The sequence below is a fragment of the Lissotriton vulgaris genome, chromosome 5 (assembly GCF_964263255.1).
Source record: "Lissotriton vulgaris chromosome 5, aLisVul1.2, whole genome shotgun sequence".
Lineage (NCBI taxonomy): Eukaryota > Metazoa > Chordata > Amphibia > Caudata > Salamandridae > Lissotriton > Lissotriton vulgaris.
The window spans coordinates 905,266,054-905,291,453 of record NC_141693.1 but is presented as its reverse complement, the minus strand read 5'-3'; the positions used below and the strand labels follow the sequence as shown (position 1 = coordinate 905,291,453).

At 46.2% G+C, this 25,400-nt stretch overlaps 1 protein-coding gene across 1 annotated transcript in view; it reads right to left on the bottom strand.

Moving 5' to 3' along the window:
• The window catches only part of CC2D2B (coiled-coil and C2 domain containing 2B), a 1,912,120-nt gene that overhangs the window by 128,828 nt on the left and 1,757,892 nt on the right, over window positions 1-25,400 (bottom strand). The gene's annotated exons all lie outside the window — the stretch shown is intronic.

The following is a 25,400-nucleotide window of genomic DNA, read 5'->3' as shown; positions in this document are numbered from 1 at the left end:
AAAATAGCACAGTACAAAACAGAATACAAAAAAGCACTGAGATCCCGCAAAAAGAGCTTACAAATACAAGCCTGGGAGGCGGCAGAAAGGGAGATATATCGGGATTCTGGAAAGTTATTAACACACCATGTTTCCAGGACCCAGGAGTACCCAAAATAACAAATACCATTTTACCGGAACAATGGCAGACCCATTTCCAGAGCCTCTATAATCATACAGGACAAATAACCCAGGGTGAAGGACTGAGGTTAAGCCCAAATACACAATTGGACTTTTCCCCGGAAGAAGTGGAACTGGCAATAGCAGGACCGAGTAAGAACAAAGCACCAGGCCCTGATGGTATACCCCCGACCTCTACCTGAGCAATATAGATCTATGGGCTCCACTGCTCACGAGGGTTCTGAACGAGGCAGTGGTGGCAGGGCTATCTCGTTCCTGGTCAACGGCAACCATAGTCCCGATTTACAAAAAAGGGAATCGTGATGACCCCCAATGTTATCGCCCTATATCCCTCATAGACGTGACGGCCATGGTATTGGGCCGTGTTATTTTACATCGCTTGCAGGAATGGGCGGAGGAGAACCAGGTCTTGACAGACATCCAATATGGGTTTAGGGAGGGCAGATCTACCACTGATCAATTCTTGAATCTCTACCTCCTGACAGCCAAATATACCATTGCTGGCAAGGGGGCTATATATATGGGGTTCATGGACCTCTCCGCGGCTTTTGACCGTGTAAATAGAGAAAAACTTTGGACTCTATTGTCAAACTTAGGAGTGGAACAATCACTGGTAGACATCCTAAAAACTCTACACTGGAACACTTCAGCAACAGTACGATACAACCAAGAGGGAAGCAGGACTGAGCCCTTTTCATGTACCAGTGGGTTGAGGCAGGGCTGCATCCTGGCGCCTTTTCCGTTCTCTATATACATTAATCTCCTGGACAAAGAACTACTCAAATTGCGTGTGGACTCACCCCAAATAGGACACCGAGCAGTGCCCGTATTACTCTACGCGGACGACGCGGTGTTGTTAGCCAGAACACCATTGGGGCTACAGAAGTTGATTGATGGCTTTGTCGATTTTATGGCTAAACTTGACCTATCGACAAATCTGGAAAAATCTTACGTCATGTCAGCAGGAGTGAAAGAAAATGGGAAGTTTACCTATAAAATTGGGTCACACAAGATCGGACAGGTTAAGACTTTCTCTTATCTTGGTGTACTGTTCGACGAACAATTACATTTTAACTCCCTGGCGGACAAACACGCAGCGAAATTGGCGGCGTCATCAGGGGCCATCATGGGTTACGGGAGAAGACTTGGCAGATGGTCCCCAGAGCAAATGCTAAACCTGTATAGATCGGTATGTTGTGCCAAGGTCACTTACGGAGCAGAAGTATGGGGTTTCATAGACAAACAATTGCAGCAGATCCAGGTGGAAGAAAACAAGTTCTTTAAAAGAATCTTGAAATTGCCGCAGAGCACACCGGCCTACATCATCCACGAGGAAGTAGGGGAGCCCTACATTGAAGACCGTATTAAAAGCAAACCCCTCCTTGCCTGGATTAAAATCTGGATTAATCCAGAAGCGGCCTCACAAGACAAATCCTAAAAGACTGTCTGAAACGTGACAGAGGGGGTTATATACCATGGCTGAAGTATGTAAAGGACTCCCTGGAGGCAATCAGCTGTAAAAATCTCTTTACAGCCCCAGAATCCTTAACCGGCCAGAATAAAACAACGGTTAAAAAACTCTTCTCAGAATAGACACTCATGACTAGGGCAGAGGTGGAAAGGTGTAAGCCTACTGTTTTATCTTATTGCTTACTGTCAAAGAAACAAGGAATGGAACCATACCTCACTGTGATGCATAATGCCCAGGACCGATTCTATATGACTCGGTTTAGACTAAATATGCTACATCATCTCTTTGCCGTCCCCTCTGGGTTCACTCTTACATTGGAGGCGAAGGGTACCTGCGGCTGCGACGCTAGGTCTCCGCAGGATACCCTTCACTTTGTTCTGTTATGTCCCTTTTATTCTGTCCCAAGACGCAGGTTTTTAGTAGGGATCCTGAAAGAAACTAAACTTAGACAAGCAAAAATGGCCATTAGGTTTCCCCAGGAATCCTCAGATGCTCACACGTTGTTTTGTACAGTAAGTTTTATTAGGGTTGCAATGCGGTTAAGGAACACCAGAGAAATATTTGACTGTAATGCTACTTAAACAGAGACCCAAGTATGGAAATCTCCCTTTTCTCTTTGTAAAGGAAATTAATTTTTAGCTAATTCTTTTTAACTCATTTTTAAACCCGCTTTTAAAATATATAAAAAATGTGTATGTATTGTGTATGTACTTTTATGGTGTCTTTTTAAGTGCCGAATAAAGATTTAAATTAAAATTGAACTTCCTCTAGAGGAGTATCCACGTCCTCTATTACCTGTAAAGGATCCCCGCTTGTACTGCAGGGAACTCAGGAATCTTGCGGTATCAGTGTCCGTTTTGATTGCCTGGAGGGCTTCGTCTATGTGTTTCCCAAATAGAGACTCTCCGTCATAGGCCATATCCAGGATTTTTAGTTGTACCTCGGGCCGAAATGTGGTAGCCTTGAGCCAGCCCTGACGTCTGAGAACTGCGGCTCCTGCCAGTTGTCTAAAGTTTGTATTTGCAATATCCAAAGCACAGTCGATGGTTTCTGCAGCTGCACGTTCCCCTTCCATCAAGATATTGTGAACTTCCTGTCTTTTATCTTCTGGGATCAGGTCAATCAGACCAGCCATGTCAGACCGCATTTGGCGATCATAGCGCCCTATATTCGCCAAAGAATTTGCAGCCCCGATTAAGGCAGCAGCCATGGTTGAAATTTTTTTACCGATAAGGTCCAAACGACGCCCCTCCTTATCTGGTGGTGTTGTGATGGGGGTGGCTGGGTTTTTCGATCTTTGTTGTGCGGCCTGTGATATGACCGAATACGGCCGCAGGTGTCCAGTAAGGCATGAAGGGCTACTGAGAGGAGCTCGATATTTTTTGTCAATCCGTGGTAATACGGCAGGTACAGAAGCAGGATTTCTCATCACTTTGATGCCTTCCTTCCAGATATAATCTATAATAGGAATGGCTCTAGATACCTTCCTAGTTTCTTCTTTAAAATCATGAAGAAAACAGTCTGTCTGTTCCACTGTTACTGGCAGTTGAAATCTACTCGCAGCTCGCTGCATAAGATTATGAAACCCACCTATGTCTTCAGGTGGTGAGTCTGAAGGTTGTGGGGTTGGCGGAGATGGCATGGGAATAACATAATCATCCCACGGATCCAAAGGAGGATTATTTGGTAACTCGCCTTCCCCTACTTCTTCATCCGAAGAAGTGTCCAGGGTGTGTGCAGGCAACTCAGGTTGCTGAGTTTCTGTGACCGGAGACGTAGGTGGTGGAATTTCAGGTTGAGGAGCAGGGACTGCAGGTTGTGGTGGAGGAACGGCCTGCTGTGGTGGAAAGCGTTGTCTATAGTCTGTCAGCATGGCCTGTAAATCCTGAATGAGGCTCGGTGGCAGATGGCTGGACTCTGAAGCCCAAGATCGCCTCTGGTATTCTGTACAATGAGGCATTATAATATCCTCTTGATAGTAATTCTCAGCATAGTCATCATCCTGACACTTAATGTTCAATTTCGAAGGATGGTGAGCCACCCCAAAAGCTCCCTCGTTGTCATCATCCTCAAAATCATCCTCCTCTTCATGAGTATAAGTCTCTAAGAGATGAGAGGGCGTAAGTGGCGAGATATAAGAATCTTCTTGCTTCCGGTACGATATTACCTGGAAATATTTTGAAGAAAGTGGCGTAGAAAATGTCTCTATGGCTGGAGGCTTTGCTGAAGCAGTTATCTGGATTGTTGTAAGTGTCGACGACAGGACCCTCGTCGATGGAATCGACGTCGACATATTCGTCGTCGACTGACTCGACGTCGACGGGACCACCGTCGACGGAACCGACGTCGACGGGACCACCATCGACGGACTCATCGTCGACCTCGTCGACGGGCTCATCGTCGACGGATTTTGCTTTTTCTTCGACGAGACGGCCGTCGACGGCACCTCGGACGTCTTCGTCAACGGGGACTTCGATGGTATCTTCATCGACGAGTGCCTCTTCGACAACGAGGCTGTCGTCGACGGATCGTCGACGATCGTTCTTTTTGCCACAATAGAGATCCTAGTAGACAGGATAGGAGAGGTGATAGCTGTGGTAGAAATTGTCGCCGTCGACAAAGGAGCAGAAGATGTAACTGAGATGGTAGTCACAGGAAAAGCTGAGGAGAAAGAACAACTTTTACTCACAGTTTTCTTTTTAGATTCTTTGAGAGGTGGGGCATCAGAGAGAGAAGTTGGAGATCTCTGTGAAGAGCCCGAAGTGGAGTGGGAGGTTTTGACATGTTTTCTTCCCTCACTTGGATAATCCTCTTGCGATCTTGCTCTTTTCCTGGAGGTCGAAGCTCTGTCTTCATCATCAGTAGAAGAGGATTTGAGCCATAAAAGGACTCTAGCCTCCCTATCCCTTAAGGTCTTGGAAGGGAAGGTACGGTAGATCTTACAATTTTTTGCCTCATGTTTTGGATAAAGGCAATAAATGCAGTCCTTATGTTGGTCATCAACATGGACCCTTTTCTTGTCGCATGTTCTGCAAGGTCTAAACAAGGCCTTCTTGTCAGACATCCTGAAGTGGAGAAAAAACTGAGTAGAGACTCAGGGAGACTCCCTTCCACACGACGTGCGGTGAAAATCTGAGGAGAACTGGCTCTGCAGAGAGGGTTCTAAAGGGTGCTGTGAGCTGATTGGTTGGGACAAAGACTTTGGTCTTTTTAGCATAATGAGGTAGATAGGCTACTACAATCTAGGCCTCAGGCCTTTCTCATAGGGCCTACTACTGTAATATGCTATTGGCACTGCTTTTTATATACCATGGGACTCCCACCTCGGCGACGGGGAATGATTCAGGCATGTGAATCTATGAAAGATACCCCAATACTGGATAAATGGTCTTTTAAAGACCAGTGAAATAGTCTGGCGAGGCTGAGATAAGACTCCAGATACTGGCCATAGATCCCCCTGCCCGGGAGCTTGTTTCCTTCCCAGTGTAAGAATTGGCTTTTGTAGTTTGGTTTGCCCTGTTCCCGTCATGCACTGGGACAGGAACAGACTAATTTGCATACCGCCAGGTTCTGAAACTGGGATGGTGCAGTGAGCTAAAAAACGGTGTTGGATCTAGCCCTGATCTCTTGACTGGGTGAGAGCTTTCTGCTTAATTCAGAGACTCTGTCCCTCACCACCCCTTGTTGTAAATATACATAGATCCCCCTGCAGCTTAAGTTTGTGTGTGTGTCCTATAAACTGCATCAGCCCGGGATGAGACACACGTGGGGCTGCTAAAGACTGCTCTAGGGACAGATCATACTCCTAAAATGGTAGCAAGATGACAGACTGCCAGAGATGGGAGCAGTGGGAGTCATGGAGGAGCAGGGGAACTATTATGGGATGAAACAACAAACTGCTGTGAGAGAAAAAGGGAATGGGTGGAGGAAGGGCAGCGTGGTCTGTACATCGCAGCACATTAGTGTTGAATATTTGAAATTCCAGCCAATAAGTGTTGTTAATTTCCCACATGATAACAAAGTATTATATAACTTTGCACATTTTCTGCTATAGATGCAAGCCTTGTCCTATTCCGATACCATCCATATCAACAAGCATTTATGCAGTGCTTGTATGTAGAGGCTACTTTGACCAACAATAGCGTAAAACTGCCTTGACAGAGCCAGAGGCATGTGAATCAGCATCAAGGCAATAACTATGGCAAGTTTAAATAACAGAGTCAATAACATTACACAGTAATTAGGGCTTGGTAATGGTGTGCTTCTAGGGCAGTGCTGCAGGTAATTGTTGCAATGCCAAGCAGGCCATTAACAAAGGTGTCCAGTTGATGCGGTAGCATACATATTTGTATAGCTACCCCGAGCGTTTGTTCTCAGGGGGGGTTCCTCACCCGCAGTGGGAGGGGGAAAGCAAAATATAAAAATAAGCAGCAATGGAAGGGAAACGCTGAGTTTGTACTCTTATTGCTTGCAACTATAATAAAAATGTGCATACACTCTCTGATGCCACTTTATAATGTTCAAGCTGTAGAAGATTAGAGCCCGCAACCATCAGTACACATCCCATTGGGAGGCCGAGCGCAATGAATATGATCTGGGGCTGGGCAGGTGCCCAGGCCACTTCCTGCCTCACTGGATGTATACTGAAAGGGTGGGGGCAGGGAAACCCTGTGTTTGTGTTCGGAGAGTGGAGGGAGGGCTCCTAACACAAAGCGGGAGGGGGAAAGCAAAAAATATTAAAAACAAGTGTTGTAGTCATAAACAATACAAGTACGGCAAATGAAGCAACTGCAAACCATTCATCAAGCCAGCGCACGAAGTGAACAACACACAAACACTTCTCACTACAATCCAAAAACATGAGCCAAGGCAGGCAAAAATAAAAAAAGGAGTGCTCACAGAGTATCATAAATAACAGAAAGAATAAGAGCACATGTAAAAGGGGCAGTCCTCATGGAAGGTTACAACAGTCCAAGAAGAGGGTCTACTAAGTGTATTGAAGGACACAAAATGGGGTATTTGTCATTTCAAATCCTAGTGACACCGAGTATATCTGAAAGTCCCATGAGTAGGCTAACTATATGGGTGAGGTTCCACTTAAACTGCAAGATTCACCAATTATCTACTGGCTGTTCTAGACCTTGAAGTAAGCAGGGAGAGGAATCAAAGTGTGATGATTTTTAACATATATGCCCATGGGGTCCAGGGTGGACGTGCCTTGGGAACAATTCAAACTCTGGAGACTTACTTGGATAGCCATCGCTTAAGTTCAAATCTGATCCTCACAGAGGATTTCAATACAAAGTTTTAACCATTAGGTATGGACGACATCAGGTCCCTGCTCGACAACGGGGAAACAGCTGCCCTCATCCTCCTGGACCTCTCAGCAGCCTTCGACACCGTATGCCACCGCACCCTGATACAGCGCCTCAGCAACACTGGAATCCAAGGAACGGCCTTGAAGTGGATCATCTCGTTCCTCACCGGAAGAACCCAGAGAGTCCACCCCCCCGTTCTGATCCACGGCCACCGAAGTCATCTGCGGCGTTCCGCAAGGATCCTCGCTCAGCCCCACCCTCTTCAACGTCTACATGAGCCCCCTCGCAGCCATCGCACGCCAACACAACCTCAACATCATCTCCTACGCTGACGACACCCAGCTGATCCTCTCCCTCACCAACGACTCCGCCACCGCCAGAGCCAGCCTCCAGGAAGGAATGAAAGACGTCGCGGAATGGATGAAGCTCAGTCGTATGAAACTGAACTCAGACAAGACGGAAGTCCTCATCCTGGGCCCATCCCCCTCTGCCTGGGACGACTCCTGGTGGCCCCCGGCCCTGGGCACCGCCCCCAAGCCAACGGACCATGCACGCAACCTGGGCTTCATCCTGGACTCCTCCCTCACGATGACCAAGCAAGTCAACGCCGTCTTTTCATCCTGTTTCAACACCCTGCGCATGCTCCGAAAGATCTTCCGGTGGATCCCCACCGAAACCAGGAAGACGGTCACCCAGGCCCTCGTCACCAGCCGTCTGGACTACGGGAACACCCTCTACACTGGAACCACAGCCAAACTCCAGAAAAGACTCCAGCGCATACAGAACGCTTCGGCACGACTCATCCTGGACATCCCCCATCACAGCCACATCTCTGCCCATCTGAAAGACCTGCACTGGCTCCCCGTCAGCAAGAGGATCACGTTCAGACTCCTCACCCACGCACACAAGGCTCTCCACGACATGGGCCCCAAATACCTCAACAATCGCCTCACATTCTACACACCCACCCGCCAGGTCCGATCTGCCAGCCTTGCCCTTGCCTTCGTCCCACGAATTCGCAAAGCCACCGCCGGAGGAAGATCCTTCTCCTACCTGGCGGCCAAGACATGGAACTCCCTCCCCACCCACCTACGGCTGATCCAGGACCACCTCTCCTTCAGGAAACAACTTAAGACCTGGCTGTTCGATCAGTAGCGACTCCCCCCCTCCCAGCGCCTTGAGACCCAAGCGGGTGAGTAGCGCGCGATACAAATTTGTATGATTGATTGATTGATTGATACTGAAATTACTGCCAAGGAAGATGAATCCTGGGATATCCCCCAGATAGAGCTTCAACCAATCAAAAGATGGTCTCTTGCCACCCTACAGTTGAAAGCACTTTCTATTGAGCTGGGGTTCAGGGTCACAAACGGTTGCACTAAATCTGACTGTAAGGGAGTCTGCACTTTTAAGGATCACTTGTCTAAAAGCCAAATTGATAAAATCCTTGTTGACCTAAGACTGCAGTCCTGGGTAGTTGATATGGTAGTACAGGAAAGACTGAAGAGTTACCACAAACCCCTGTGCCATTCAATGCTTGCACTGTTTGATAAGTCAATTAGTAACCTTGCAAGGTTACCCAGTATTTGAAATATTGTACAAAATTCAGATGTACACTGTCTTAAATAACGTCAGTTTGCCATGAAGCCAAAAATACTGTCCAACATTGATAAAGATGTGCAGACTATATTGAAAATGATTGCAAAAAGCAGGGAAAACAAGAGTAGACACATAGATCTTAGTGAGTTACATAAACGGCTTTTTGAGAGGATAGTGGCTTATTTGTAATTCTTTCTTATCCCTACCAAGAAGTCCCCCAGACCAAAAGGCCCTGGATGGTTCAATAGGGAATGTAGGCACAAGAGGCATGCTTTGGCCAGGGTGATCAAGCTGAAAATTATATCCACGTTTTCTATATGGAATATAAGTCTAGCTTGCTTAAGGGCAAGAAGAAGTGGATAATGAAAGGTGGCAGGGGCAAGTTGAAGCTTGCTCATCCAGAGACCAATCGCATTTCTGGAAGTTGGTGGCAAGTGGCGTAATGTCCTGTCATCTGGATGGTGTACCTATTTTGTGGCTCTGTACCATCAGGAGATAATCTCTACTACCAAGAGTGTTGTGCTGCATATTAGCCTCCAAAATGTTTTTCCCCCCATTTACCAAAGAAGATGCACTTGATTCACTGACCACATTCGTGAGGGGAAGGGCTTCAGGGCCAGATGGCCTACCCCTGGATTTGTTTATACATGATATTGACATTTGGGCTGAGTATATAGAAGCCCTATTGAATGTGATTGCATTGGGAAGATCCATTCCTTAATCCAGGCTGGTTGCCGAAGTAGTCCCGTTAAATGAAAAGAGTGATAAGTCTCTACCGGTTAACTACAGGCCCATTAGCCTTATTGATTGTGTGGTCATTGCACTTATGGTTTTGGCAAAAATGCAACTGTAGGATTTTAGTCTAGGATATTATAAGCCCACTCCAAGCTGGATTTAGAGTAAAAACCTCCACAATAGACCAGGTCTTTCAGTTTGTTTAAATGTTTTGAAGATTGTGTTGATCAGAAGGGGCAATTTGTTTGTTGCTTTTGTCAATCTAACATCTGCTTTTGACCTCGTCATGCACTTGAAGCTGTGGCAGGTTCTGAGGGTGATGGGCATGCCTCAGGATATTTTGTCTCTAGTGATCAGACTGCATGACAATAACCTTGCCAGGGTTAGATAGGGGGTAAAGGGCCAAATAACTGATAAGATCCCAGTGTCAAAACATGAGAGGCAATGATGTGTCCTGGCCCCTATCCTTTTTACTCTTTACCTAAATGGGCTAGTTGACTATCTCTCTGGATGTCCAGCAGATGTCCCCGCAATAGGCAAAACTAAGCCACCAATATTGTTATTGCGGACAACACTATTTTAATCTCAAAAACATTGGGTGGCCTGCAAAATGCAATTAACAAATTTGCAGCTTTTTGCCCAAAATGTGGGTTAGAAATCTATACTGCTAAAACCAAATTTATTGTTTTTTAGTAATTCAAACTCTAAAAAAGTAAAGGGGAATTTAATGATGGGGGAAAATCTTTGGAGAGGTTCAAAGAGTTTGACCACACACAGACAGATTACTGCCACCATTTTAAAAGAACTCCTGGCTTCCTTTACAAAGCCTATTGCGCCAGTTTTACAGGAGTACTAGGCTAAAGCCCTTGGAACCGCATTGTACGGTGCTGAGTTATGGGGATGTGGTGATGTCTACGTGTTAGAGCGTTCAGAAAATATTTTTTTAAGATCATTTGCCTCTCTTCCAGCTGGTACATCACTACATCTTCAGGCTCTGGATATCGGAGTCAAAAAGGCATCCCTTAAAGCATCATTGCTGCTTCCATTATTCTGGCGGGGAATAATCACACTCTGACATGTGTTTCCTGTGCCACAGGGCCCACTCCTTCCTTGCACTCCTTTTTGTTTTCCCTCAATTATTACTCCACTCTTTCAATTGTTGTTTGCAAATTTTATTTTCATTTCCAAACGTTGCTTATTAGCGAGTTTTTTCATTCTTCATTTGTCGTTTTTTATGCATTTCATTTCACATGATTGTTTAGACCCAATGCATTTCAAGCGTAAAGCCCTTCCTCAGGGGTTTCTTTTATCTGAAAACGTGATACATCCTGATGAGTACACGGTAAACCATATTAACATATAGTACTTAATTAACAAAACATTTCTACTCATATATTATCCATGCATGTTGTTGTCAGACATTTTTCTGTGTGTATATCTCTTATATACCATAGTTGTGCTCAGTATATTGTGTAGAGAAACTAATGTTCACCCTGTGCCATTTGTATGAGCGTGGTTGCTATTACACCTTATAACCCGTTATTAAGATATATGCGCGCGTTTCGTACTGACCTTGAAAGATTAGCTTTTTCTTTCAGGCTGTAAATGAAGAAAAATAGTACCGTAAACCACTGTGGTCTCGATCAGTATCAAATTAACTGATTTTAGATATGTAGGAGCCGTGTCCTTACCCGATGCTGGTGTGCTTCTCATCTCCTCGCTAACTCGGCGTGTGTTGCTCTATCCCTACGCGCTGTCTCCCCAGCTCTATGGTTTTCTCCCGGTCACGTGACTACGTCAGTTGCGTAGTTTGTTTACTGATTTTTTCTGTGAAATACTATGTGTGGAAGTTTATATTCCTACGGGTATGGGTGAGTTTTCCGATTGTGCTCAACATTGTAATCTAATTATATACCCACCGGGTATACATTGTATACAACACCTTGTGACATTTATCATCCATGCAGTTATCATAAATATAACATATCAAAACGGTCCATGAATCGTTACTGATACTGTCCTTTGAATGTCTGTATCTGAATTTAAAGGAAACAATTTAAATGCATCCGCTCATTGAGACCCTTTGGCTGTATGGTGCACAGATAATGAATCCAGAATACTTCCCTTCTTAGTAAATGGTTATTGTTGTCTCTTCCTGGAAGGGTTGCCACCATATCCAAAATACAAAATTTCAACTGACTTACATTGTGGTTGGCTTGATTGAAATGAACTGCCACCGTTGATTTTTGTTTTTTGATTATCAAACAAAGAGTGCGTTACCACACCTTAAGTATTGGGGAATAATCACAACCACGAAGCTGACTCACTATGCTGCACCTTAGCAGATATCATCAAGATGGATAGATTCCACAAAATCTCCTGGTTTTTCTCAAATAGAAAAATGCTGGCCTCTTTGGGCGATAGGGATGTTTGGCACTACCTAACAAAATCCCAAATTCCCTCTAAAGAGATATTGAAGAAACAATACTGGGCACTCATTCTCCAGAGGGAGGAGGAAAATATGGCAGGTAGCTCACTAACGGGGGCTTTTGTGATGTTTAAGTCAGCATATGGTATTCAGAAGACAAATTACTAAAAAAGAAAGAGGACTGCTGAGGTATTTTTTATTCAATAAAAAAGAAGTAAAGACTAACAAATATTTTCCCCCATATTCAGGTATATAGTAGAATAACTTACAGTTGTTGTTATTCATGTTAATAAATAAATTATGTAGGAAATATGCCTTTTTTGCATGATCAACCCAGATTATTTTGCCCTATCTATTGCGGCCTTAGAATTCTGTGCACTTTACCCCTGCTAACCAAGAGGAAAGTGCCTGTACACCCCATTAAACATGACTAAATTGTCTTACTCCTAATTAGCACACTGGGGGCCTATTTTGATGTCAGTCGGAAAGCCTCCGACCTGAGGTTTACGGCCTTAGCACAAGCTCTCATACAGAAATGGAAGAATGCGACCGCATTGTAATTGTGGTGTCGGGAGCACCAAATTGAGGTCTGTCAGTCCTGAGAGAACTATGGTGTCAGTCGGAGGCAAATCTGACCAACATCATAATTGGGCCCTGAACGTGCCTCTATCTTCCTAGGATATTCTGTAAAAAAAGTGTGCATCTACAGCCAGATAGTTAAATGACACTTGTGGACTTCAACGCCTATTGTGCCATCCACTGCAGTGACAGTGAAAGCATGGCTGCAATTCAGTCTCTTAAAATAACCATTATGGCAGGTAAAAACCAGGCCTGGGCGGAGTCCACATAGCCATGATACGTGGAACTCCATGGAGTGAAAAAACCATTCCGCAGCACTACGCAGAGTTCCGCTAGCAGGCAAAGTTACCCGTCCCTCCTATAGCGTGCACTGAGGTAAGGACTAAGGTGGATAACAATTTCAAGTATAGAGGAAACTGCTAATCCAGTGACACTGGGATCTCTGAATGTAGCAGTGTACCACTAATCTGGGCTGCTTCTGTATTTCCTGCCACAGGGATGCAGACACTGCTGAGGGGAAGATGCTAGCTCATTCTGGATCCGTTAGGACTCTGGTGCGGGGCCTTAGAGCAGGCAGCCATAGGCTTGGGATCCTCCTTACCTTTTTCTGTCCATCGACGATGCAAGAGGGTCCCTCGGGTCAGGCTCTGACAGTGGCAGCCAAAGGCGGAGGCTCGGTCAGGTGTCCCCCAGCCGGCAGCACTCACATTTTCTTCTCACCACTCTGCTCCACTTCCGCGGCAGCTCCTGATACTGCCTAAGTCCTGCACCGAAGGTGATGTATGTCATGTGACCTTTTGGGACCGGGAGTGGTTGTCCTCTGCCGGCACCCATTTTTCTTAGCAACGGCGAGAAGCCAGCATCTGCACAATTCAGCTTGGCCAGAACTTAGTGGGTAGTGGTGGTGAAAAACTCTGCTACGTGGCAGGGTCAGAGTTTTGCCAAAACTTCACGCAATAAACGGAGGCGCAGAGTGGTAAAACTCCGCTAAGTCCACCTGCAGAGCGGAGTTTGACGGTCACCCTTATTAAAAACCACACTTTTAAATATTAGTAAGTTTTATACTACACAAGTTAGGGTGCATGGTATTTAAAAATGGAAGCTACAGAAAAGTATTTTTAACTTGTCCCTACTGTGACAAGGCCCAAAAAGCTAATTTTACTGCGGCAGGCCTAGCTGCTCTCTGTAGAAAGTCAGAATAAATATTAAAATACTAATACTATTTTTGGAATGAGACCGTCTTGGAAAATTACTAAACATCTATTTTTTAATAGTTATTACAAATCCAATTCAATTGTGAGGTTGAATATTTGATGCATGTAAAGGGAAAGTAGCTTTTAGAAAAAGTTACCTTTTCTGTGCCTGAAGATCCTGGAGGCTCATTTTCACTAATTCTTCAGCAACTCCCAGCCTATGCTCAGTATAGAATAGGTGTGAACAAGGTGTGTAATGCCTCCCCGGAGCAAATAATAGGCTGACCTGTATCGGCAGAGGTTACTTCTCAGAACTCCACAGAATATCAGAGTGGGGACTATAGGCATCCTGTTACACCACAGTGTCAAATTTTACTTGACAGGTATGTGGAGCCACATCTAACACTTGTGGATCCCCTGTCTGGTAGCAGAAGGAACCTGCTTTTGTCCTACCAGACTTCTGTCTCTTGGTTTGTTGTGGTTACAGTACCTGCTTCGAACTGAAGTTTAGTGTCAGGTGTAGGAGGACACTTGTGATTTCCCTATGACACTCCCATACTCTCAGAGTCCTAGTTTATTGTGTCTGAAGTCTTTCAAATTGAAAATGCCCTTACACTGCATTTCGGACATGTTTGCAGTATGTTAAACAGGAACTACTAAATATTTGAGTAGGTTTGACCCTGAGAACTTTTATTCCATTGGTTAGGGAGTGCCCCAGAGTCACCATCACCCACTAGGTGATGGCAGGCATGAATCTGGCACCTCTAGGCAACCACTTCAGAACACCTTGAGGACCTGTGGAAGATCAGAAGAGGATTGGACCTGCTGTCTGTGACCTGAGAGAAGCCCTGAAGGACGGAACCTGCTCTATCTTGTACCTAGAACAAAGAAAGTGGACTTGAAGGGTCAGTTGGCTGGCCTCATGTGTGGCTCCAGTGCGACTAGCTGCAAGAGGCCCTCAACTGACCAGTGGCAAGGCCTGGACTGGATCCTGCTGCCTCCACTTGACACTCTGTGAGTCTCCACGTGACTCCTTTGAGGTCATGGGTAGCTGTAGAAGTATACTCCTGTGATTGTTTAGGCGCCCGAAGAAAGTTTGGACATGTTTTCCTCCAGACCAGTGAGACTTACACACTTTTTGGGAATTCTGACTTCCAGACTTTCACTAGAACCATTCCACTTGGTGTAACTGACCCAAGCTCTATCGTGGTTGGCCTGAAATTACACCCTGGTCCCAGTCTACCATGACCATTGACGATCATTTGTCTTGGCGCTATTACTACTTAGAACTTTAAAAATTCATATCTTCAGTTCCCCTCATTAGGTGTTTGTCATTTTAGTCTCATTTTGTTTAGTAATATTTTCAAGTTTGGATTTTTATTGTTTTGCATTGAGACTTTATTACCTTTTTGGTATTGCATAAACACATTTCCCTAAGTTAAGCCCGTTGCTCTGTGCCATAACTAACAAGTGCTTAAGCTTAGAATAATTAAGTGACTTTGAGGGTTCACCTCGACAAGAGTTATGATTATTACTTGAGGAGCGCAGCCACCCACTCCAAATACTTGAGCTTCTTTCAAATTAAATATGGCAATACTCCTTTTTCTTTATTCCTCTATTACCTCAAAAAAACATTGAAAGGGAATGTCATTGTAGAAACAATCCACAACATAACAATACAATAACCTTAATCAAAAGACAAAAATGTGTTTTATTATATAGGCATAAACTGCCTCTAATTCAGTTTTCTTCTGGCTATAATCTAAAATCAGTGAGAAACCATCAATTAATGACGTACACAACTTCACAAACTGAGCCGATAATAACTTTTGGGGGGGGGGAAATGTCGACCATTGTTACTTAAATAAATAAGCTTAAAATAAATATCTCTCTTTCCTTAGGAAAAATATAAACATTTCAGAAGACAAATAAACATTTAGAAATACACATTGCTAATTTGATTGTTTATACATCTTTTTCCTAGATAAGAACATTTGAATTGGCAAGTTGCAGATTGCATAGTAAATTAATGTCATATTGTTTTAAACACATTATCAATAACCTTTTCACATTTTGAACACTCATTTAAAAATGGACACATGTCTCTGGCCTGTTGTGTTCAATCCAAGAGAGAGAACACATTTTTAAAATACCCAGGTAATGATTTTTGTATGGACAGGATCACTGAACCAAGGTTTGACTGGAGGTGTGTGAAGGATATATGATGTTAGCACGCATACTTTTAACACGCATACCATTAGCACGCAATTTTTACAACGCAGGATCCCTTACAACGCATACCTTTACAACGCATGACATTACATCGCAGATACTATTACAACGCATACCATTACAACGTAAGTATAGGTAAGTATATAATTTTTTTAAATAATGTAATAAATACATTTTTTTCAATTTAATTATTTAAATTAAATTGTATTAAATAATTTGATAATATATATGTAAAAAATACCCCTGTACCCCAAAACCCAAACCCAGCCCTGAACCCTAAAAATACCCCTGTACCCCATAACCTAAACCCAGCCCTGAACCCTAAAAATACCCCTGTACCCCAAAACCCAAACCCAGCCCTGAACCCTAAAAATACCCCTGTACCCCATAACCCAAACCCAGCCCTGAACCCTACAAATACCCCTGTACCCCATAACCCAAACCCAGCCCTGAACCCTAAAAATACCCCTGTACCCCATAACCCAAACCCAGCCCTGAACCCTAAAAATACCCCTGTACCCCAAAACCTAAACCCAGCCCTGAACCCTAAAAATACCCCTGTACCCCATAACCCAAACCCAGCCCTGAACCCTAAAAATACCCCTGTACCCCAAAACCCAAACCCAGCCCTGAACCCTAAAAATACCCCTGTACCCCAAAACCCAAACCCAGCCCTGAACCCTAAAAATACCCCTGTACCCCATAACCCAAACCCAGCCCTGAACCCTAAAAATACCCCTGTACCCCAAAATCCAAACCTAGCCCTGAACCCTAAAAATACCCCTGTACCCAAAAACCCAAACCCAGCCCTGAACCCTAAAAATACCCCTGTACCCCAATTCCAAACCTAGCCCTGAACCCTAAAAATACCCCTGTACCCCAAAACCCAAACCTAGCCATGAACCCTAAAAATACCCCTGTACCCCAAAACCCAAACCCAGCCCTGAACCCTAAAAATACCCCTGTACCCCATAACCCAATACCCCTAATAAATGTATTAAAAAAAAGATAAACTTACCTATACTTACGTTGTAATGGTATGCGTTGTAAAAGTAGCTGCGTTGTAGTGTAATGCGTTGTAAATACATGCGTTGTAAATACCCTTGCGTTGTAATGGTTTTGTTGTAACAGTATTTCGTGGTAAAAGATGCGTGGTAACGGTTGTATACCTGTGTGAATTGCGTCTCAACTACATACAGAGGCACTGTGGTTACTTTGGAGACTATGATGAGAGAACCACAGAAGTACAGGATACTATTAACAAATTAGGGGCCTGATAACACGTTTGGCAGACCCACAGCATACAGTGCAATCTGCCGTCTGCTGTGGGACCGCCAAACCTGTGGTGCGACCACCTGCCAGATCAGACGCTTTTCCTGGTCTGGCGGGCAGTTCTGCGGTGGTCTGAGAGTGGCTGTCTGTCAGGCTCATAAAAGAGCCTCGGAGGCAAACTGCCACTCTCAGAGAGCCGACTGCTCCTTCCTGCACTGTGTGGAATGCGTCACACCGTGCAATACCTGGAGGTGCATATTTACAGGGGGCACAACATGTACCCACCTGCATGCACCCCCAGGCCCAGGGGCACAAGGGGGCCCTGTTAGGTCCCCCTTTGTTGCCTCACTACCACCCTTTCCATGGCCGTTTCACTGCCATAAAAAGGGTGGCGTTGTGGCAACTCGTTATATGCTAGGCCCAAATTCCCCTCTCAAAATACTGCACGCGGGCCCACAGTGTAGCGTTGGTCGGACTACCATCACAGGTTTTCGCTGTTCTATGAACTGCCAAACTCATAACCAGGCTCTTAATCATTAGATAGCACCTCCAGTGAGCTCACTAGATCAAGTGTTAAAGGGGGTATCACCAACATTCATATACATTTTTCCAGAGACCTACCCCACCTTCCCATATTTAAAACAAGTTTAGCAAGAAAGTCGGGTAAGTAAACGCTACCTACCCAGTACAAAACTTTCAATTACATCCTAATACCACCTATACTACCTGAAACATTTAAGCATAAACCATTCCTTGTAAATAACATCTATAGCCCTAAAAGATATTAATATTTGCTACTCTCCACCTCGTAACCCCAAAACCTAGTGAAACTAAGAAGATGGGTGGGATGTGTAAAACAATGCCTCGTCCATTCACCTAAATTTACACTTTATATGCTTAGATTAACAACAACACCATGTTTCTAATATGCACATTACTGCCAGGCGAAAAATCTTCTACATACAACTAATTTTTGTCATTTATCAAACAAAAAACACGAATGAAAGTCTTGTAAAATATTGACTCACTTGGAAATTACAATATTTTAGAAGATAAACAAACTATGCTGTGGAATATAAATTCAAGGATGTTTTTCCATTTTTAACAGGCCATATTGCATACAATCCACGACCAGAGACTACTCATCTCCACCTCTCTAAGATGCCCACCCAAACCCAGAAGTGACGTATTGGTCACCACTGTGAGATCTGGGTGGGGAAGAGAGGGAGAGAGAGAGGTCTGCCATTGACCCAGTCACGGTCCGTGAGCCACCACTGCAGGTCTTTTGCACTTCCCTCCAATATCTGGACCAGGTCAGAGAGATTTTCATGATGCTGTGACATCTGGGTCTTCAAGTCTTACTGTAGAGCATGCATAAGCCAGTGAGCATTGAGAGACTCAGCAGCCTCAGTCAGTCTCATTGAAATCCAGTTGCTGAAATAGCTGTATCTTAGCCCAAATATCCTGGACTTACTTTTCCGGAGGATAATCCCAAAATGCACCTTATCCACAACACGTGATTTTAAAGGAAGCGTCTGAGAGGGAGTCAAGTGTGACTTTGGTACATTGATAGTGAACTTCAGTGGGTGCAGGAGGTCTGCCGTAGTCTATAGGTGCGAGACGACTGCCTGGGGTGAGCCCACCTTCAACAGCCAGAGGTCGAGGTAGGGGAAGACTTGAACCCTTGACCTCTGCAAATATGCTGCAGCTACTGCCATCAGCTTGGTGAACACATGAGGGGCACTGTTAAATCTAATGGGGAGTAGAGTGAACTGATAATGCTTATGACATGAGTGAGGGCTTTATTGAAGGGTAATAAGAGTTCTAATGGGGAATACCATTGGTTTGACATGAACCATGGGCAGCTGCAGATCCAGGACTTCAGCCACTCTCTAAATCACTATTGCAAAGGAAGCCCCTTCCTTCTTAGCCTCTGTGGGTGGAAAGAGGAGGTCAGTTTCTGGTGAGATGTAGTAGACCACTAGCATCAGCCAAGTCCTCATACCACTTGTCATCTGGCAGGAGGTCAGTGTAGGTACAGGGGATACTCAGAACCTCTCCATTTGTGCTCTTCAGTGTGCCCTTCAATGAAATAGGACTCTGTTTCCAATTCAGGCCGCGTGGACCAGGCCGGCATAGGAACCGACGTTGTGCGACACCTGCCTGGCTTCTTATCAGAGTTGTGAATCACAATGGATTTGGCATCACCTTTGGGCGTTGGTAGCACTGGGAACGACGCCACTGGAACGGTCTCTAGAGGAGGTCGCAAAATCACAGCCATTGCCGACCTGGATCAAGCAATGGATCCTAAGAGTTGACTGGTGCCAACGGCAGACCCTGCAATGGAGCTCCAGTCAAAGACCCTCCGGAACACTTTAGACCTGAAGGTGCTCCAGAGGCATTTGACCACCCAAAAATGAGGCGCATGCTCTCATAAACTTCTTGGAGTTCAGCATGGGTCGCTCTGGCTCCAGAAAATTTGGGAAAGCACACAGCGGACCCAGTTTCCGATGCTGGCTGCACAGTAACCACCTGTAAGCGAGGTTGAGGTTTGTGGTATCTTTCCCTCATACCGTCTGAAGAATGGAAGTGACATGGAGAAGTCGAAGAGCTCTTCAACTTCTTGGACTTCTTCTTATGAGACTTACCTGAAGAAGTTCTGAAGTGTGATGAGAACTAATGCAAGTGACTCTGGAAGCGGTCCTAAGACCTTCTACTTGAACAGGACCTGGTGCCGCACAGAGTTACATGGCGAGCGTTGAAAATCTTAATGGCCCACTTGTGTATGACTTTGGGTTGCGTAGTCTTACACTTCACACACAAGGGAGTCATGGTCCCTCTCCAGGCACCACAGATACACCAAGTGAGGGTCAGTCAATGACATCTGTCAATGACAGGCATCAACAGTTTGAACCCAGTAGATATCTTCAGGAATATCTCAGAAGAAGATGTAAAAAATGCCAAACTAGACTTTAACAAAATGTCAAAATAAGTCTGTCAAAATGTGATTGAGGGAAGCTCGATCTGGATATGCACTGATGGCGCAGAAAAGAAGGAATTGAGGGCATTGTGTTTGGGTGATGCCTATATAGGCACCATACACGTTACTTTCAGGCACAGATGCCACCTACTGGTGTGCAAGGGAATTGCTCAAAACATTTCTGGATCCAATCTGACGCCTGGGAAATATTATAAGGTAAGGAATCTGCAGCTAGAAGTATCTATAAGATTTGCAACGTTCCTTGTGAACCGAGCTCACATTTATATAATATTGCAACTTTCACATTTACCATGCTTTTCAAAAAGAGGGTGCAGGAAACATATTGCAAAAATCTGCTTCCACACTTAGGGCCTAATTATGAGTTTGGTGGTCCATAGGATTACCAAACTCGCGGTGGAGATGCAGTGGTGGTTGTGGACCGCCGCATCATTCGTCCGACCGGCGTATTATGAGTACGGTGGTTGGACCACAATAGAACTGTCGCAAATGCCAGGAATCTGCGATCCCTGGCAGTGGCGTGGCGGTCAGAGGCTCCAATTTGCTTGGCGGTGCAGCTGTGGTGCCACCAAGCATATTTGGAGTTTCCTCACTGCCACAGTTTTCATGGCGGTGAGGCCACCATGAAAACTGTGGTGGTGAGGCAATAAAGGAGGCCCTACAGGGCCCCTTATTGCCTCATCGCCTGGAAATGTATGCAGGGAGGCACATGGGGTGGCCCCCTGTTCCAGGACAGCATGGACTTTACAGTCCAAGATGTGCTGGAATGCGCTGTGCTGATCACATAACGTAACAAAGGAGTATACCAATACTGATATGGTTGTTTCATACCCTAAGTAGCATCCAGGAAAGAAATTCAATTCAAAACTGGGTAATGCTATTAAATAGCTATTTATTCATACCATATGAATATGAAAATACAACGTATGGTACTTAGTACATCATTTCAATTAAAGCATTGCAAACGCGCGAAGAAGAATAGGACACCACACGATAAAATCACAATTACACCTTCACTGATCAAACATATCACAGTCATTCCGCTCGCATCCACACATTCATACAGGATACTCCGCACAATCTGGAGGGTTCAGTATTCCAGTGTGAGAAGTAAGGGGGTCTGCTCTATATTCAACAAAAAATCACAACAATATTTCTATAAAAGAATACACTCCAATTGATTCATGACAGTCAATTTTATCAGAGACATATATTTTATAAGGGTTGCGTACAGAAAATCAAAACAAGTGCAGTACAAATCAGCACTAGAATGGCAGGGGCAGACCAAAAGAGAGAGGCTTCTCTTTTGAATTGAATTTCTTTCCTGGATGCTACTTAGGGTATGAAACCACCATATCAGTATTGGCATATTCCTTTGTTCAGTGGCGTCACTAGGGGGGTGCGGGGGGTGCGGACCGCACCGGGTGACACCCTCACATGGGGGTGACACCATGCTGCTCCCCGGCGCTGTAGACTTACTACAGCAGCTGGCTCCGTCAGATAGTTAACAGTTAAATCTGTCTCTCCTCTCAGAGTCCATGAGGTGCTACAATGTTGCAATCTGCTGCGACGGACCCGGCGCACCCCGGGCCCTCGGCGCGGTTGTCAATCACTGAAGACTTCCTACCCTTGGCTCAACAGAGCAGAGGCAAGGAGAGATTATTGGATGTTGGGACCTCAATTCCGGTTGCCTCCAGAACACAGGAAGTCATTAGAAGTGGCGGGGAACTGGAGAGAGGCAGAGAGTCAAGCTTCTGCTGCCTCGGGGCCTAGGGTGCGTTTAAAAATGTAATTATTACCTCGGCGCCCCATACCTGTCCATGACTGACTCTCAGCATGGGCCGCCCGCGCAGCAGGCAGTGTAAACATCCATATTGCAGCAGTGGGAGACTGGAGACCCCCCTGCAGCTCAGTGACGTGATTCCGAGACGAGCGAATGAGAGATAGAAGTAAGTAATGGCCAGGTCTAAGCGGCGCTATTACTAGTAGAACCTTGAAGTGTGTTGTTTCCTCCACTCTGCCTTAATGCACTTAGCAGATGAAAGTATGTGGACAGTGAGGATACGGGCCTCCTTTGTAGTGTACGCACCTCAAGCTGCCTAAGCAATGACCCCACTGCCCCTGAGACCATTAGAGCCCTTTCAAAGGGTCCATTTGCACTTGGCCCGTGTACGCATCTTTGCAGTGTCTCGCACTTAGCCCTGCGGGTAGTTGAACACCCTCAAAGTGCCCACGTGACTAGGTACTCGGCAGGGCCTTTTATGATACAACCCCATGTGCAGGATGGCGTTTTCTCTAAGCTCCACAGCTCCTTCCTTAACACCAGAGCCCTTTCTTGGTCCCTCCAGACAAGTTCTGCAGACACACCCATCTTGGTCCGTGTATGCCGAGGGCAGAGAGAGAAATGGAGCTAGAGGGAGTAAGACAGAGAAAGAGAGAGAGCTAGAGTGAGAAAGACAGAGAGAGAGGGAGCTAGAGGGAGTAAGAGAGAGAGAGGGAGCTAGACAGAGAGAGGGAGATAGAGGGAGTAAGATAGAGAGAAAGGGAGCTGGAGGAAGCAAGACAGAGAGAGAGGGAGCTAGAGGGAATAAGAGAGAGGGAGCTAGAGGGAGCAAGACAGAGAAAGAGGGAGCTAGAGGGAATAAGAGAGAGGGAGCTAGAGGGAATAAGAGAGAGGGAGCTAGAGGGAGCAAGACAGAGAAAGAGGGAGCTAGAGGGAGTAAGACAGAGAGAGGGAGCTAGAGGGAGTAAGACAGAGAGAGGGAGCTAGAGGGAGTAAGACAGAGAGAGAGGCAGAAAGAGGGAGCTAGAGGGAGTAAGACAGAGAGAGAGAGAAGGAGCTAGACAGAGGGAGAGGGAGCTAGAGGGAGTAAGACAGAGAGAAAGGGAGCTAGAGGGAGTAAGACAGAGAGAGAGGGAGACAGAGGGAGCTAGAGAGAGGGAGAAGGAGACTGAGGGAGTAAGAGAGAGAGAGGGAGCAAGACAGAGTGAGAGGGAGCTAGAGGGAGTAAGACAGAGAGAGAGAGAGCTAGAGGGAGCTAGAGCGAGCAAGACAGAGAGAGAGGGAGCTAGAGGGAGTAAGAGAGAGAGAGGGAGCTAGAGGGAGCAAGACAGAGAGAGGGAGCTAGAGGGACTAAGACGGAGAGAGAGGGAGCTAGAGGGAGTAAGACAGAGAGAGAGGGAGCTAGACAGAGCAAGACAGAGAGAGGTAGCTAGAGGGAGCAAGACAGAGGGAGCTAGAGGGAGTAAGAGAGAGGGAGCTAGAGGGAGTAAGACAGAGAGAGAGGGAGCTAGAGGGAGTGAGACAGAGCGAGAGGGAGCTAGAGGGAGTAAGACAGAGAGAGAGGAAGACAGGGAGCTAGAGGGAGTAAGAGAGAGAGAGGGAGCTAGAGGGAACAAGAGAGAGAGAGGGAGCTAGAGGGACTAAGACGGAGAGAGAGGGAGCTAGAGGGAGTAAGACAGAGAGAGGGGGAGCTAGACAGAGCAAGACAGAGAGAGGTAGCTAGAGGGAGCAAGACAGAGGGAGCTAGAGGGAGTAAGAGAGAGGGAGCTAGAGGGAGTAAGACAGAGAGAGAGGGAGCTAGAGGGAGTGAGACAGAGCGAGAGGGAGCTAGAGGGAGTAAGACAGAGAGAGAGGGAGACAGGGAGCTAGAGGGAGTAAAACAGAGAGATAGAGCTAGAGGGAGCAAGACAGAGAGAGGGAGCTAGAGGGAGTAAGACAGAGGGAGAGTGAGCTAGAGGGAGTAAGACAGAGAGAGAGGGGGCTAGAGGGAGTAAGACAGAGAGAGAGGGAGACAGAGGGAGCTAGAGGGAGTAAAACAGAGAGGGAGCTAGAGGGAGCAAGACAGAGGGAGCGAGAGGGAGTAAGAGAGAGGGAGCTAGAGGGAGTAAGACAGAAAGAGAGTGAGACAGAGGGAGCTAGAGGGAGCAAGAGAGAGGGAGAAGGAGAAGGAGACTGAGGGAGTAAGAGAGAGAGAGGGAGCAAGAGAGAGTGAGAGGGAGCTAGAGGGAGTAAGACAGAGAGAGAGAGCTAGAGGGAGCTAGAGCGAGCAAGACAGAGAGAGAGGGAGCTAGAGGGAGTAAGAGAGAGAGAGGGAGCTAGAGGGAGCAAGACAGAGAGGGAGCTAGAGGGACTAAGACGGAGAGAGAGGGAGCTAGAGGGAGTAAGACAGAGAGAGAGGGAGCTAGATGGAGCAAGACAGAGAGAGGTAGCTAGAGGGAGCAAGACAGAGAGGGAGCTAGAGGGAGTAAGAGAGAGGGAGCTAGAGGGAGTAAGACAGAGAGAGAGGGAGCTAAGGGAGTAAGACAGAGAGAGAGGGAGCTAGAGGGAGTAAGACAGAGAGAGCTAGAGGGAGTAAGACAGGGAGAGAGGGAGCTAGACAGAGAGAGGGAGCTAGAGGGATTAAGATAGAGAGAGAGAGGGAGCTAGAGGGAGCAAGACAGAGGGAGAGGGAGCTAGAGGGAGTAAGAGAGAGATAGAGGGAGCTAGAGAGAGCTAGACAGAGAGAGGGAGCTAGAGGGAGTAAGCCAGAGAGAGAGGGAGGTAGAGGGAGTAAGACAGAGAGAGAGGGAGTAAGACAGAGAGGAAGACAGAGGGAGCTAGAGGGAGCAAGACAGAGAGAGAGGGAGCTAGACAGAGAGAGGGAGTAAGAGAGAGAGAGGGAGCAAGCCAGAGTGAAAGGGAGCTAGAGGGAGTAAGACAGAGAGAGAGAGCTAGAGGGAGCAAAACAGAGAGAGAGGGGGCTAGAGGGAGTAAGAGAGAGAGAAGGAGCTAGAGGGAGTAAGAGAGAGGGGGCTAGAGGGAGTAAGACAGAGAGAGGAAGTTAGAGGGAGTAAGACAGAGAGAGGGAGCTAGAGGGAGCAAGACAGAGAGAGAGAGGGAGCTAGAGGGAGTAAAACAGAGAGAGGGAGCTAGAGGGAGCAAGACAGAGAGAGAGGGAGCTAGAGGGAGTAAAAGAGAGAGAAGGAGCTAGAGGGAGTAAGAGAGAGAGAGCAGGAGCTAGAGGGAGTAAGACAGAGAGAGGGAGCTAGAAGCAGCAAGAGAGGGAGAGAGGGAGCTAGAGGGGGCAAGACAGAGAGGGAGCTAGAGGGAGTAAGACAGAGGGAGAGGGAGCTAGAGGGAGTAAGACAGAGAGAGAGAGGGAGCTAGAGGGAGTAAGACCGAGAGGGAGCTAGAGAGGGAGCTAGACAGAGAGAGGGAGCTAGAGGGAGTAAGACAGAGAGAGAGGGAGACAGAGGGAGCTAGAGAGGGAGCTAGAGGGAGCTAGACAGAGAGAGGGAGCTAGAGGGAGTAAGACCGTACCTAGCGCCGTACATTTCCGACAGAGGTGGTCCATGCGGTAAGTTGTGAGGGGGTGACACCATGAGTTACCCGCACCGGGTGACACCAACCCCA